Source organism: Canis lupus, chromosome 24, assembly GCF_048164855.1.
Source record: "Canis lupus baileyi chromosome 24, mCanLup2.hap1, whole genome shotgun sequence".
Lineage (NCBI taxonomy): Eukaryota > Metazoa > Chordata > Mammalia > Carnivora > Canidae > Canis > Canis lupus.
In genome coordinates, this window is record NC_132861.1 from 51399665 (window position 1) to 51413459 (window position 13795).

The 13795-nt window shown below is 61.5% G+C and overlaps 1 protein-coding gene across 3 annotated transcripts in view; it reads right to left on the reverse strand.

Annotated features, from left to right (window-relative positions):
* The window catches only part of HDAC4 (histone deacetylase 4), a 274710-nt gene extending 261273 nt beyond the window's left edge, over positions 1-13437 (reverse strand). For 2 of the 3 annotated variants that reach the window (XM_072796920.1, XM_072796918.1), the window contains exon 1: positions 12774-12974. The gene's annotated coding sequence lies outside the window, so the exon portion shown is untranslated. Of the gene's footprint in view, positions 1-12773; positions 12975-13335 lie in introns of those variants that run through there. The other variant, XM_072796919.1, reaches the window with a different exon arrangement.
* Positions 13438-13795: the final 358 nt, after the last annotated feature.

Sequence of the window (13795 nt, forward strand, 5' to 3'; positions counted from 1 at the left end):
GCTTATTCGTATCGCCGATCTCCTCTCCCAACTCAGTTCCTTAACGTTAGTGACACCGCAGATGCTTTAATAAGCAACACTCTCAGGCCATCCCAGAGAAATACTTCCCCTTCCACACCTTTCTGACCTGTAGCTCCCACCCGTAGTGGCCTGTGCCAGTCATCCGGGGGTGGCCACAGGGCTCTCAGCTCCACGCGTCCGAGAGGGGCTTTCGCCCAGAGGGCCACGGGCAGGGGGCCTCCCAGAGTCCTCCCCGAGGCCCCACTATGGGGAGGCCACCTCCGGTGGGAGTTTCTGCGACAGCTCACACTTTATCCAAACACTCGGGTGACATGTCCACTCGGCCCCATAACCACCACGTTCTACGCTTGTTTTACTGCGGCACCCATCGTACCGTACCGTCCACTGGCTTCATTCCCTTCAAGCCAGGCTTCGGGGCCCAGGGGACACACCCATGTCCTGCGGCCCCTCCGTGGCTCCGGTGTCCCCGTGCCCCGTACCCACCTCCCTGCGGTGCCCTCACTGCCCTCGCCAGGCGGGCGGCCCCGCACTGCTTCTGCTGGCGAAGGTCACGGTCACAGAGTGGCCCCGTCCTTCACACTGCAACTCGGACGTCTCCGAGTTTGGAACCCGAAAGGAGGAGAAGAACACTGGCCGCTGGGAGAGCGAGCCAGGCTTGAACAGGCCTGGTGGCACTGGGCGGGGCGGGGCGGGGCAGGGCCAGGAACAGAGGCCGGGCCGGTTTCTTCACCACTCCAGCCAGAACAGGTACCTCCACACCCGGCTCCTCGGAGAACCCAGACACAGCCACACCAAGGACACAGCCCACGGTGAAACAGCAAAGGAAAGTTCGTTTCCAGATCCCACATGCTGGAAGCTGGCCCGGCAACCACAACATCTTCCTTTCTCTCCCAAGTCCCAAGTCTAGCACCGCAAGGAAGGGGCCCCCCGGTTCCGATATCTGCTGCCGTGCTCCCCCCCCGTACCCCGGTCCAGCTGTAGCACCCCCCCTGCAAGACGGGCCAGGGCGGGGGGCCCGGGATGCCTGCAGGTGTAGAGGACGGCCTCTCCCGGTGGGCAGCACAGGCCAACAAGCACAGAAACGCCACACGGGAGGGAACGGGACCGCGACTGAGAAGGCCGCGCAAGACGAAGACAGGGTAGTCTGAGCATCCGCTGCGTGTAGCGGAGCGCGGCACACTTTCACCTTCCAGAGCTGGGGGGGGCGGGGAGGCACGAACACCCCGGAGGCAGAGCCCCAGCAGGGCCTCGCTGCACACCCTCCTAGCATTCTCAGGCTTACACAAACTGCCCAGGACATCAGCCCGCGGGTCAGGGAGCAAGAAGGCCTGGAGACGCTCCCAGCTCCTGCTCTTCCACCCCGAGCACAGCTCCCGGGTGAGCCCAGGAGCAGACATGGGAACGTGGGAGCCCGTCAGGCGGGCCATCTATGGGAAGAGCCTCTTCTCGACTCTCCCTCATCAGCAGGCACCTCGGCACCCCAGCCCAGCCCCACAGTGGGAGGCGCTGGACGGCAGAAGTGGGCAGCGAGACTGGGTGGCCACACACACCGTCTGCTTCCTTACGTCTCACCCAGGCCTATGGGAAGGAGGCTGCAACTCGGCGGCAGCACAGCTCGGCGGCAGCACAGCTCGGCAGCAGAGCCAAGGCTCAGCAGCGGAGTCAAGCCTCAGCGGCAGGAAGTACCAATGCACATGCCTGGCCTAGCGCTACAGATTTCCGGCCCCGGGACTTCCAAGGGACAGTGTGACAACAGCACGACTCACAGCCCCTAACAGCGGCCTCCTCCTCTGTTCCTCCTAACAAGGCAGGAGGGGGACAGAGTCCAGGAGAAACGATGGTCGGGCTCTGCGACTGCAAGGGCATCACGACTACACCCGCCACCAGTGAATCGAAAGGAAACCACCCACCATCCAAAGCGGCGGCCTCGCAGCACTGTCCTGGACACCTAAGCAAGCCCCTGGCGCAGGTGCTCATGGAGGCCCAGGGCAGGAAAGCCCGGAGAACGGGGTGGAGGCAGCTCCGTGGGGCCAGGCAGAGGGCCATGTGAACAGGGAGCCAGGGGCGCAGCGATGAGAGGAGTGGGGACCACGGGAGGCCACCGCCAGAGCCAGGCAGGAGCCCTACCTCCAAGAGGAATACAGGGCCCGGGCCCAATGTTCCCCTCGAGGTCTCGTGGGCCAGCGAGCTGATGTGGACCAAGGAGCGCCCTCCACTGGAAAGGTTCAGGAGGAGCGTGGCCCCAGGGGGCAGGTCCCGTGGGTGCCCGGGGCAGCTGGAGGCTCAGGAGCCAGGAGGACCCTCTGAGTGACAGGCAGGAGCCCTCCAGGGGAGCTGCGAGGGTCACTGACCACGTCCGTGCCTGATGCCACAAGCACACCAGCTCCAGGGGTGCCCCTGGGCCTCAAGGAACCCCCTCTCCAGTCCAGGACAGAGAGAAGCCTGTCCCAGAGGCCCACAGGCAAGGCTGGCCTCAGCCGCGGCCCAATGGGACCGCGGGCCCGACAGGACAGACATCAACCCGCCTCCGTGCAGAGCTACGGCAGCCGGCCTGCAGCCCGGACCTGAGCGAGCCGGGCGCACGAGGATGGGGAAGTGGGTGAGAATTGCACGCCGTGGAGGGAGAATTTCATCACCCAACCGTCACCAGGGCACCTCATTCCAGAAACTGCCATTCCTCGTTAAGTGGTTGGTGGCCCAAGGCGAGTTGACATCAGGCCGCAGGAAGCACGGAGAGGAGCCAGCCTCTCGTAGTGTACACGTGTTCCATGTGTGCTCGTGCTAACACGCACGCGTCTGGGCATGTGTGCACGTGTGTGCGTGTCCACATGTGTACACGTGTGTGCGTGCCTGTCACTCACCACGTCCATACATCCCAGACCTTAACCGTGAGCTAAAGAAGGGAGGACGGGTAGACGTGGCCACCACGAGGTCCCCCGCCGGAGCAGCTGCCCCGCCCCCGGGCACCAGGGTGGCCACAAGCAGGGGCTGGGGCGGGGCGGGAATGTCTTGCAGCCGCCCAGATGAGGCCTGCACTGCCGCGGCCCCACCATACTCGGTGCAGCTGTGCACCTGCCCGGCAGGGTCCGCACGGCCAACACAGAGCCCAGGACGGCCTCCTCCACCCGGACCTCGGTGAGACCCCCTGAGGGAGGGGCGCAGGGCTGAGGCGCTCTGCCTCTGGCCGGGCCCTTCCCCGGGAGACCACCAGGCAGCACACCGCGTCCCCAGCTCGGCCAGCCCAGCAGCATCGTGTCCTCATTCTGCACAAACAGGCCTGGACCCGACAGGGAGAGGCTGCTCTGCAGCCTGTACGTGGCCGCGCAGGGGTGCACACCTGGACCCCTTTCTGAAATGCTGAGCCCCTCACTACCTGCCTTCCTGGCCCACACGCACACCGCACAAGGCGCCCTGTCCCTCGGGGCGGACAGCGGCACGCGCGTTCCCTGCAGGGCCGGGGGAGGGATGCGGCCTGGCTCAGACCACCCCCCCCAGCCCACCACCCTGCTTCGGGGGCTGGCTTGCTCTCACACCGGCAGGGACTAAGAAGGTGGAGGGGACAAAGAGACAGCACTCTGTCCCACCACGGTGCCCAGCCCCAGAGAAGGATCCAGAATGCAGCTGGGTAGGGCCCCCCCCGGGGGGGGGCACAGGAAACTCCAGCCGGGCCAGAGCACCTCTCCGTGGCAGGCGTGGGGGCAGGGCCGCTGACCCCGTGTCTCGCGTCATCATGACAGCAATCCTGCCACTGGAGACTCGCAGGTACACTTTGCAGCTGAGTATCTGACCATTTGCACAGCGGAGGGTTGTGAGGCCGGGATCCTGCCACCACAGACCTGACCTCAACCTGACCTCAAGGCGCGCTCTCTGCACCGCACCCCCTGCCTGCAGAGCAGATGCGACCGCGACCGGCAGGCCTTTCGGAGCCACCAGGCCTGAGTGGGCTTTGGCGGGCAAGACCTGCCCCCGGCCCTCTGAGGACACCCCCAGCACGTGCCCACCTCTGCTGGGCGGAGAGCTAACGTGGACGCAGCCCTCCCTCCTGGGCCGCTGAGGCAGGGGCATCAGTCAGGGGCCCTGACATCTCAGCTCCACCATCCCCACTCCCAGGGCCCCTCCCAGGGGTGTGGGCACCCGGACAGCTGGTGGAGGGAGAGCACGGAGGAACCTCCCTGATGGGCTCTATCACCCCATCCACCTTGCCAGCTGGCCAGCTCCAGCCACACGCCGTGGGCATCCAGGGCCCAGAGCAACCCAGGAAGAAGGGCACGAGGCAGGCCAGTGTGTCCCAGCACCTGGACCCTGCTGAGCCCTTCTCCTGGGACCCGCACAGAGGGTCCCTACAGGACTCCCTGGCGTGAAATCTGTGATCGGTACGGCACGGCGCACGGCGACCCCCAGGAGGGCTGTGCTGGACCTGCTGCGGGGACCGCAGAGAGCGGGGTGCTCCACGGAGAGCACTGTGCACCAGGTCCCTCCTCAGCACCCATCCCTCCTACCACACAAGGGAAGCTGGCTCCTCAACCAGCTTCTGGGAGAGGCTGAGCCACTCAGCACAGTCCACACCCGTAGCCAGCGACGGTTCAGAGGGGGCGAGTGACCTCAGCCATACCAAGCAGAGTAAAACTCATAGAACTTTTGCTAGGACAAATATGCTTTCTTTCCTAGTGGCATGGACCAGTGTACACGCAGCCCCAAGGACAGCTGGCAGGACCCTCTTAGGCAGGAAGGTGACTCTCCCAAGCAGGGAACAGAAATAAGCCCATCCTGAGGACATGGTCACGGAGCTGGATCAAGCCGTGCCTGAACTCTTCTTTCACCTGACTTTCAGGGAAAGCAAGTCAGTCAGTTCCCTGCAGCACACGGTGCTCTGTGAATCCGCCATGGAGAGCTGTGACGGACAGCTACTGGAAACGGCAGCGGGGCGGCAGCAGGTGGACCGTCGGTCCCGGTGCCCCGGCTGGTGCGCCTGCTGGCGGGGCACAAAGGACAGCGGGGAGAAGCGGAACGGGCACCCCCCGGGCAGCGGCACGCTCGGGGGCTGCTCCCTCTTCCAGAACACCGGGGAAGCCTCACGGATGGCGACAGCCCAGCACGCAACGTCCGCCGCTCGTGTTCACGATCCCCCTCGGGGCTGCAGACCTCGGCACCGCCGGCCTGGCGACCGCTCGCAGGGAGGTCAAGGCCCAGGCCCGAGCCCTGTGTGCGGGAGGCAGACTGGCCTCCGGGCCCTGCCGCGCCCTGGGGCTGCCCTGCCGGCGTGCGGGGGGCCGGGTGCTGCTGAGCGCCCGAGCACGGGACCTCTGCAAGCTAACAAACAGCCCCCGGCCCGACGGAGACAGACACCGGCTCCCACACATGCCCGGGGGCCTCCGGGGACGGGTTCACCCTGCGGTGACCTCGGCAGACGTGGGCCAAAACGCCCTGCGTGGGCACAGGGACCTCAGGGAGCCCTCAAGTTACGTGAGGGACACCGAGGTCACCAACACTCCCCTTGCACACCACCACCTTCCTGAAACCTGCCCGGGAAGAGGCGGAGGAGAAGCGCCGAGCCCTGGGGACAGGCCCGTGCCCTGCAGCAGCCCGTCTGGCCTCCCCTCCTCCAGGCAGGACACCTGACTTGCACAGACAGGGCAGCACCAGCCCCGCAACGAGGTCGCACGAGGGAAGCCGGGATCTCAACCCGGGTCCGCCTCCACAGCCGCGTCTGTCCTCAGCACCCAAAGCGGAGGAAAGCAGAGCGTCCCCATCTCTGGAAGCCCCTCCTGTGCACCACAGGCCACTCAGCACCCTGGAAACAGAACTAGCACATCCGACAAGTCACACCCCCCCCACACCCATGACGAATGCACCCGGGTTGCTGACCCCAGAGCACAGTCCCACTGTGCACCCATTGCTCAGCCCCGTCTGCTACTTAATTAAAACAATTCTGGGGGTGCCAGGTGGCTCAGTCGGTTCAGCATCCTACTACTGATTTCGGCTCACGTCACGACCCCAGTGTTGTGAGCTCCGTCTGTAGCACGGAGCCCGCTGGAGTGTTGCTCTCTCCCTCCCTGCTGCACCCCCCACAGAAAAAAGAATTTTGAAAATAACACTTTCCTCAAAATGCAACACGTATGGATGAACATTATCCAATCTGACACAGAAAGACGTCCTTATTCGGGGACAGAGCTGGGGATGCACTTTACACTGTTGTTTGCTGACCCCCGTCCCAAAAGGTCAACCGTCCCATCAGCCCAGAAAAGTGAGTGGAACAGCAAGTCTAAGAGGGAGAGCCGGGTGTCAACCTGGCAGGGCCTGACCCCTGCCGTGATCTGACCACCTGCTGGGGCCCTGCTTTCCACCCAGATACCCCAAGGACACGGTCCCTGTGCCCAGAGAACCCTTGTAGGGGGCCAAGCGGTGCTCAGACTTAGCCTTGATTCCCGCATATAAAACCAACAGCTGGGTTAGAGGCTGGTTCGGGTCCCTTCCAGAATGTTCTATGCTGACTCCTACAGAGCTCGGGCTCTCCCAGCTGCTCTAAGGAGTCCTGGACCCAGAAGAGGGCTCTCAGTAACACTGGCTGAATAAGGGAAGGACCCCCGCAGCCCCCCGGTGTGGGCCCTCACTTCTCGCCTAGAGCCCTCTGCGCCAGCGGCCCAGGCTAGGCGCGCCCCAGAGGGGGACCACCCAGGGCCTCACGGGAGGTGGTGCACACCCATGTCCCCACCCATGCTGCCTCCTCCAGGCTGGACCCAGAGAAGCCAGGTGCCCAGCGCCTCGCAGGAACCAGAAAAGACAGAAACCTCGACGAAGCAGGAGCAGACTGCACGGGTGAGCGAGGGTGGAGGACCGCGCCCCGGGCAGCCCCCCAGTGGGTCCTGCTCAGCCTTCCTCACACGCGGGCTTGGGAGCCTCACAGCCACGGCCCCACAACTCTGGCTAAAACCCTCCACTCATCCGGGCGGCTCCACGGCCGCGGTCCCCCAGCCCCCCCAGCTTCCCACGACCTGGTGCACCTATGCGAGCTCACCCCATCTTCTTCCTGTTCCCACCAACGTCTACGCTGCACGGCAGAGGCCAGGGCTTCCAGGTCAAGGTGGGGGGAACCTCTGCATCTGCTGCTGAGTCCTCCCAAGAGTCCTCCCAACGCAGGGAGCCTGCCCTGCGCAGCGCCACCCCTCCGCCGCGACACCTGTACGTGGGCTGGGGGCGGCTGAGGATGAACATAGTAACTGCGCCCTTAGAAACTTGCAGGACGCTGGCTCCCAGCCACAGCCACCACCCCCACTCCCCCACCAGAGGAGCCGGTGGGGGCGCCCAGAACCTTGGTCTGAAAAAGACGGGCTCCAGCCAACAGCCCCCCAGCCCCACGCTCCCGCGGGACCGCTCAGCTCCGTCGGGCCAGGCCTTCAGGCCCTAAGAACTGATTTACTGTTTCAGGCTCCGACTTCCGTCAACCGAAGCCCTTGACGCACAGCGGAGCGCCGCACCAGCGACAGCAAACGACCGGCCAGGCCTCGCGCCTTGGAACGGAGCGGACCACGGAGCGCCCGCTGCACACCCGGCCCAGGTACGTGACTCCGGGGCGAGGTAAGAGTGACCGCGCCACGTCACGAATCCCGACGTGAAGCAAACGGACAAATGTCGTTCGCCCCAGCCGCGGCTACCCCGGAGCCCCGGGCGACCCGGCGGAGGGCCAGCTGCGCCTCCCCCATCCCCGAACCCCTTCACCCGGATTCACGGCGCCTCCTTAACGCACGTCGTCTGCAGAGCCAGGACCGAGCAGCCCGGACGAGGCGGGGAGGAGACGCCGAGTTCCAGAGCGCCGCAGGGGCAGGGGCAGGGGCAGGTGCAGGGAGGCCGGGACACGCGGCCGCCGGCTCTCCAGGCCCCGCACCTGCACCCTCCGCAGGGCGCGCCCGCGTGCCCCGCAGCCCCACGGAGCCCAGCCACGGCCGGGGGCGCTCACCTACCAACGTCCCAAAGAGCAACTGAAACTGCACGACTGGAGCCCGTCGGGAAGCCGGTCTGGTGTGAACGGGGACCTAAGGGTCCGCAGGGACGGGGGGACGGGACAGAAAAGGTAGTGCTGACAGACAGACAGTGCGTCCACGCTCTGGGCGGACAGGCGGCTTGCAAGGCCAAGGCAGCGGAAGAGGACAGGCGCCGTCGCGGGAGGCTGGTCCCACAGAGGGTCGCAGAACACTGGGAAGCCGCAAGGTGTCCAGCAAGGGAGTGAGGGGTACGGATCTGCTGCTGGGGGAGGCCCCTGAGGCAGCCACTTGCAGCACAGATTGCACCACAGCTGCCCAGACCCAGGAGGCCAGCTCCCCGCGAGGAGAGCTTACCGGCGAGTCACGGCAACAAATCCCCTAAATTCTTCTAATGCTAAGCATATTTATCAACTTCCCAAGGACTTGGTTTTTCTCCTTTATAAATAATGAAGTCGAAGAGTGTTTTTTCCCCAGTGATCATAGCAGGCTTTAAAAAAAAAAAAAAAAAAAAAGCATTACTATTAAAAAGTAACAACACACACCCAGGGCAAAAACCTACACTAGTAACATTTATGAAAAGTCCACAGAGCCCCTCACACCCCATTTCCCTGACACCCCAGAGGGCCACCATTATCACTTCAGAGACCCACACAGTTAAAAATAAAAAAATAAATAAAATAAAATAAATAAAATAAAATAAGGGATCCCCTGGGTACTACTGCCCAGGCCCTACTTTCTCATCACACTGCACACTTCTGATCCGTGAGCCTGCCCATCTGTATTCCACGGGATGAAAATACTGAAGTGTATTTATTAAGTATCGCCTTCATAAATAATGCAGTGATAACCTCCCGCACGCATCTGGATATCCAAGCACTTATCGTATTCTTTCTTAAGAATAAATAGTCCCAACAAGCAGAACTGCCAGGATCAGAGAAATGACCAATTACATTTTTGACTCATAAAACTTTTCTGGAGGGTAATAAAGTAATTAGGCTTTGCTCTCCAGGGAGCAAATAATAGTAACAGTCAACACTTACTTTGTGCTTACTATGTGCCAGGCCCGATTCTAAGCACTTCCACACAGTGGATTTCCATTTCACAGAAACCATAAAGGAATTGTTATCCAACCAACGGGTGCCATCAAACAACCTTTGCTGATGTGATGGGCATAAATGGAATCTTTCATCTGAAATTCTCTATTAATAAAGCTAAGACGTTTACATTAGCTACTGTGACTTGTATTATTTATAGGCTTTGCTCATCTTACAATAGGAATGTTCATCCTTTTCTTATTGGTTTGCAAAAGCTCTTTACATATTGGCTATTAAGCTCATACAGGCACATCTTGTTATATATTTTTTCTCTTATTGTCTCTTAACCTCACTTATGGAACCTTTAGCCGGAAAGAATTTACTTTAATTCTTATGCTGTTAAACCTATGTGTTTCATCTTTAAGGTTTCTGGCTTGGTGTTACAGTAAGAATAGACTGAATTGGTCGGTTTTTCAAAGTTTTTGGTCCTTAGAATGCTTTCTTCCAATAAAATCTTCCAAGGCAATCCTGCAGACAAACTAGTCAAGGCCAAAATGCATTGGTTGAAATGGACGTGGAGCACAAGGTGCTCCATCCTCGCCAACCCCCAGGCAGGCTCATGGGGAGATCCGAGCGCAGGATCCAACAACCACAAGCCGACAGGAACCGTTAAGATCCCTTCCCTCCTATAATGTCCTATAATGCCACACACGTGACAGTGGAGAAAATCTTAATGATGTCCCAAACCCTAGTGAACCCAGAAGATATTCCAAACGGTCACCTTCGCAGAGAGGCTACGCTCTCCCGCGTCCCTTAACAACACTGAACGTTGCAAGACCATCCCTCGGTGGCCTGGCAGCAGAGGCACGGAGGAGAAGGAATCGGCATCTGGGACTTGACAGAGCAAGGAGTACCAGATGCTCCATTTCCACTTCTCTCTCGGGTTCCTCCTCTGCAAAATGGGCAGAGAAGCAGCCACTTCATAAGGCTGTGGGAGAGAGAAACGGGATCTAGACGGCAAGTGCTCACGACAACACGCGGCCCCAAGCAGGTGCTCATTAAACGTCAGCTACGGGTCTCTCACAACCACTAGCGTTACGATCTCCCCGCTAGGAAAGACAGTCTGGTTTCCACGCCGACTGATGCAGATGGTGATCTGCCCCGGTGCCGCGGGGAGGAGCGCAGAAGAGGCAACCCGGGCAGGGCCCTGGCGCTTCCTTCCAGGAAACCGAGGAGGAGGCATGTTAGAAAAGGCATGCCAGCGGCCACCGGTGCCACAGCCCACCCCGCACCCCTGAACAGACCCCAGGCAGAGAAAACCGATCCTAGGAAGAGAACTCACAGATCTTACTTCCAGACGTTTTTTTTTTCCCCAAAAGGAACACTCTGTAAACATATGCCGCGAAGGTCTGTTAAAACGCGGCATCAGTTTTGCCAGGGAACCCTCATCTGACTTAACCGACAGACGCGACACCGTCCTCTGAGGTCAAGACCAACGGCCCTGAGCCCACGGCACAGCCCCGCACATGCGGACCGTCTGAGATTGAAACAAAAACTGCCTCCCAACTTGCTGCCTGCCCCCCACCCCCACCCCAGGAGCCATGAGAGGCTGCACCCAAGCGGGGCAAGGACTGGAAGCCTGGCGAGAAGAGCAGGGGCTCAGGCCAGGCTTCACCGGCTGCAGAGCGAGGACAGAATCCGAAGCTCGCTCGCACACACACGCTCACACACACACACACACACACACACACACACACACACAGGGGGCTGGGCCAGCCCATATCCCCAGCTGCAGTCATCGATTCTGGTCCAGGAACGCAAGCCCGGCCACAGCCTGTCGCCCGCGGCCTCGCGGCACAGCAGTTGTCTCCCGTTCTCTGCGTCTCCCCCGCTCCCTACATCAGGTATTAATCTATTACTCGGGGCAGCTTCTGAGCGATGAAAGCCCAGCCGTTTTCAATAGAGAACGGTATGGACGGATTCTACAGGAGTGATGAAATGTTTCTTCTGCTCTGGCAATTAAGACGGCACAAAGTCGCCTTTCCTCTGGTGCCACCCCCAACATCAAAGGATGAGAAATTCAAAGCCATTCATGCTGCATTGAAACCTCACAATGAAGCTGGGAAATGGAAGTCGATTACTGGGCATAAATATGCAGTAGTTAAAAGGAAAGAGTTATAACGAAATTAAACTGCAGCAACCCCACAACGTGTGGAAACTTCCAGAACTAGAGTGCCCCTGGTAAACACCAAGAGGGGCGTCCTTGTAAAGCAGGTTTCTGGTCGCCGAAAGTCCAGATCGGTCACCCCAGGTGCACGTGGCCAGGCCTGCCACGCTGCTCTGTCCACCTTGCTACAGGAGCAGCCCCCCAAGGCCTCGGAGAACGCGGCATTTGGACAGTTTGACTTTGCACGGCTGTGAAGCTGCTGACCACAGAACATTCTGGCTCGGGGCTGCCTAGGCCACATCTGTCCTTGGTCTCTAGGCCGTCCAGGCCTCCACGAGTCCACAGTCATCCGCCCGCCCTGCACGCACATACACACACAGCCTCGGGCCCCCCACCCCACCCCCTGGCCCAGCCCCAGGGCTCCCCCAGAGGCACTCAGGCTGCCAGCTTGCAGAAGAATGAACTAACCCTAAAGAGGGCAGTGTTACATCTGCCTGCCGTATAAATCCGTTTCTCTCCTGATTGATTACCGCTCTCGTTAGGAGGGTATTTGATCTTTAAAATAAAAGCCCAGAAACACAGAAAGCTATACAAGTCTTACAATGTGTGGTTTTAAGGCAGGAAAATACTTCCCTCCCACACGAATGTGAATTCTGGGGAAAGATGCCACAGATCCAAGGGAGTAGAATATCTGGGAAAGCTTGATCGGTCTTAAAAATAGATAATTGAACACAGATTTTTTAGAATTCTCAGGAGCTACCTGCAAAAAAAAAAAAAAAGAAAAGAAAAGAAAGAAAGAAAAAAGAGAGAAGAAAAAAAAAAGGAAAAATTTAAATCTCGCCTATTTTTGATACATCCAAAACTCCATTCTGATGAAACTTCTAACAGGGTGGCATTTCTGCATTTCCAATTATAATAGAGTAATCGTGTTGCCATAGCGACTGCAAAATTCTGCAATAACTTTTGTTGCTTTGTAATTGCTGGAGTGTATATATTCGTGTACGAGCAGCTGAGTTTTCTCCGGATTCCCGATTCGGCGCCTCTCCTTTGCCTCTAACCCGGGCCATCGCAGGGTGGCCTGCCACTGCCACCGCCAGGGCCACTGCCACTGCCACCGCCACCGGCCGCCCGCCTTCCCTTGGCACATCGGTTTCGGCAGGAGGACAGGAGGACAGGAGGACGGTCCCCGTCACACTAGTCCCCCCAGTGCCATGCAACGCGCGTGGAATCATCAGAGGCAATTAAGGCTCCGGGAGGCCACGGTCATGTCACAAAAGAAAAAGTGAAACCAGGCCAAGGTGCAAACACCCCCGGGCCCTGCACCAGCAGCAGCACCAGCAGCAGCACCAGCACCAGCACCAGCACCAGCAAGCAGCCCAGCCTTCCCCGCCTCTTGCTGGGCGCCTGGCGCTGGCTGAGGGCTGTGCACAGGTCTACTCCCAGGCCTCGCACGCTTAGGCGGCCTGTGGGAATAAACAGAAGAGGCTGAGCAGAGGAAGCAGAGGAAGCAAAGTGACTGCCCAGGCCCTTCCTCCCTCCCTCCCTCCCTCCCTCCCTCCCTCCCCGGCTCACCGAGGGCAGGCGGCGCTGCTCCGGGCGTGCAATCCGGCAGCTCCCTACAGTAATGCAATTAAGGTTTACTCGAGAAAGTCGTCGGCTCTTAAAAATAACTGAAGTTCCGTCTCTGCGACGCTCTGGTCGGAAAACTGTGTCACGGCAGGTCACACCGACGGCGCGCGAGGAAGCCAGCGCCGCTCCGCCCGCCGCCCCGAGCGCCCGCGGGTCTCGCCCCCCCCGCCCCGGCGCGGGCCGCATCTGCACGCGGGGCGCCGGCCCCACCCCCCGCGCCCCGGGGCACGACCCGGGCCCTCCCGCCGCCGCCGGCCCCGCGGACGCACGGTTTTCTGCAAACTCACAGCCCTGGACAAAGTTACATAAACGGCGGCCGCCCGCGCCCCCCGCCCACCTGCGGGCCCCTCCCCGCCCGCCCGCCCTCCTCCCTCCTCCCCCCTCCCCTGCGGGCGGCCGGGGCGCGGGCAGGTCGGGGCGCCGGGGCGGGGGGCGTCCACCTGCCGGGGCGGGGGCGGGGGCGGGGGCGGGGGCGGGGGCGGACAATGGCCGGGGCTGCGCTTACCGCGGCGGCGGCGGGCGGGCGGGCGCTCTAGCCCCGCATCTCGTCCGCCTGCGCCTCCAGCGCCGCCACCACCGCCACCACCACCGCCACCAGCGCCCGCGGCGGGCGGGCGGGCGGGCGGGGACAGCGGGGACGCGGCCGCGGCGCGCGGGGCCCAGGCTGCTGCTGAGGCGGCGGCGGCGCGGGCGGGCGGGCGGGCGCGCGGGCTCGGGCTCGGGCTCGGGCGCGGCGGCGGCGGCGGCGGCGGCGGCGGCGGCGGCGGCGGGGACGGTGCTCCGCGGCGGCGGCCCCACAACCTCCCCTCCTCATTCACAAAAAATTGACCCACGTTGAACCATGATGCCGCTCCCCCCTCCAGCACGGAGCCGCGCGCTGATAGGCCGCGCCCGCCGCCCGTCAGCCGCCGCGGCCCCGCCCCCCCGCCGGCGGCCCTGCGCCCATTGGCCGCGCCGGCCTCGCG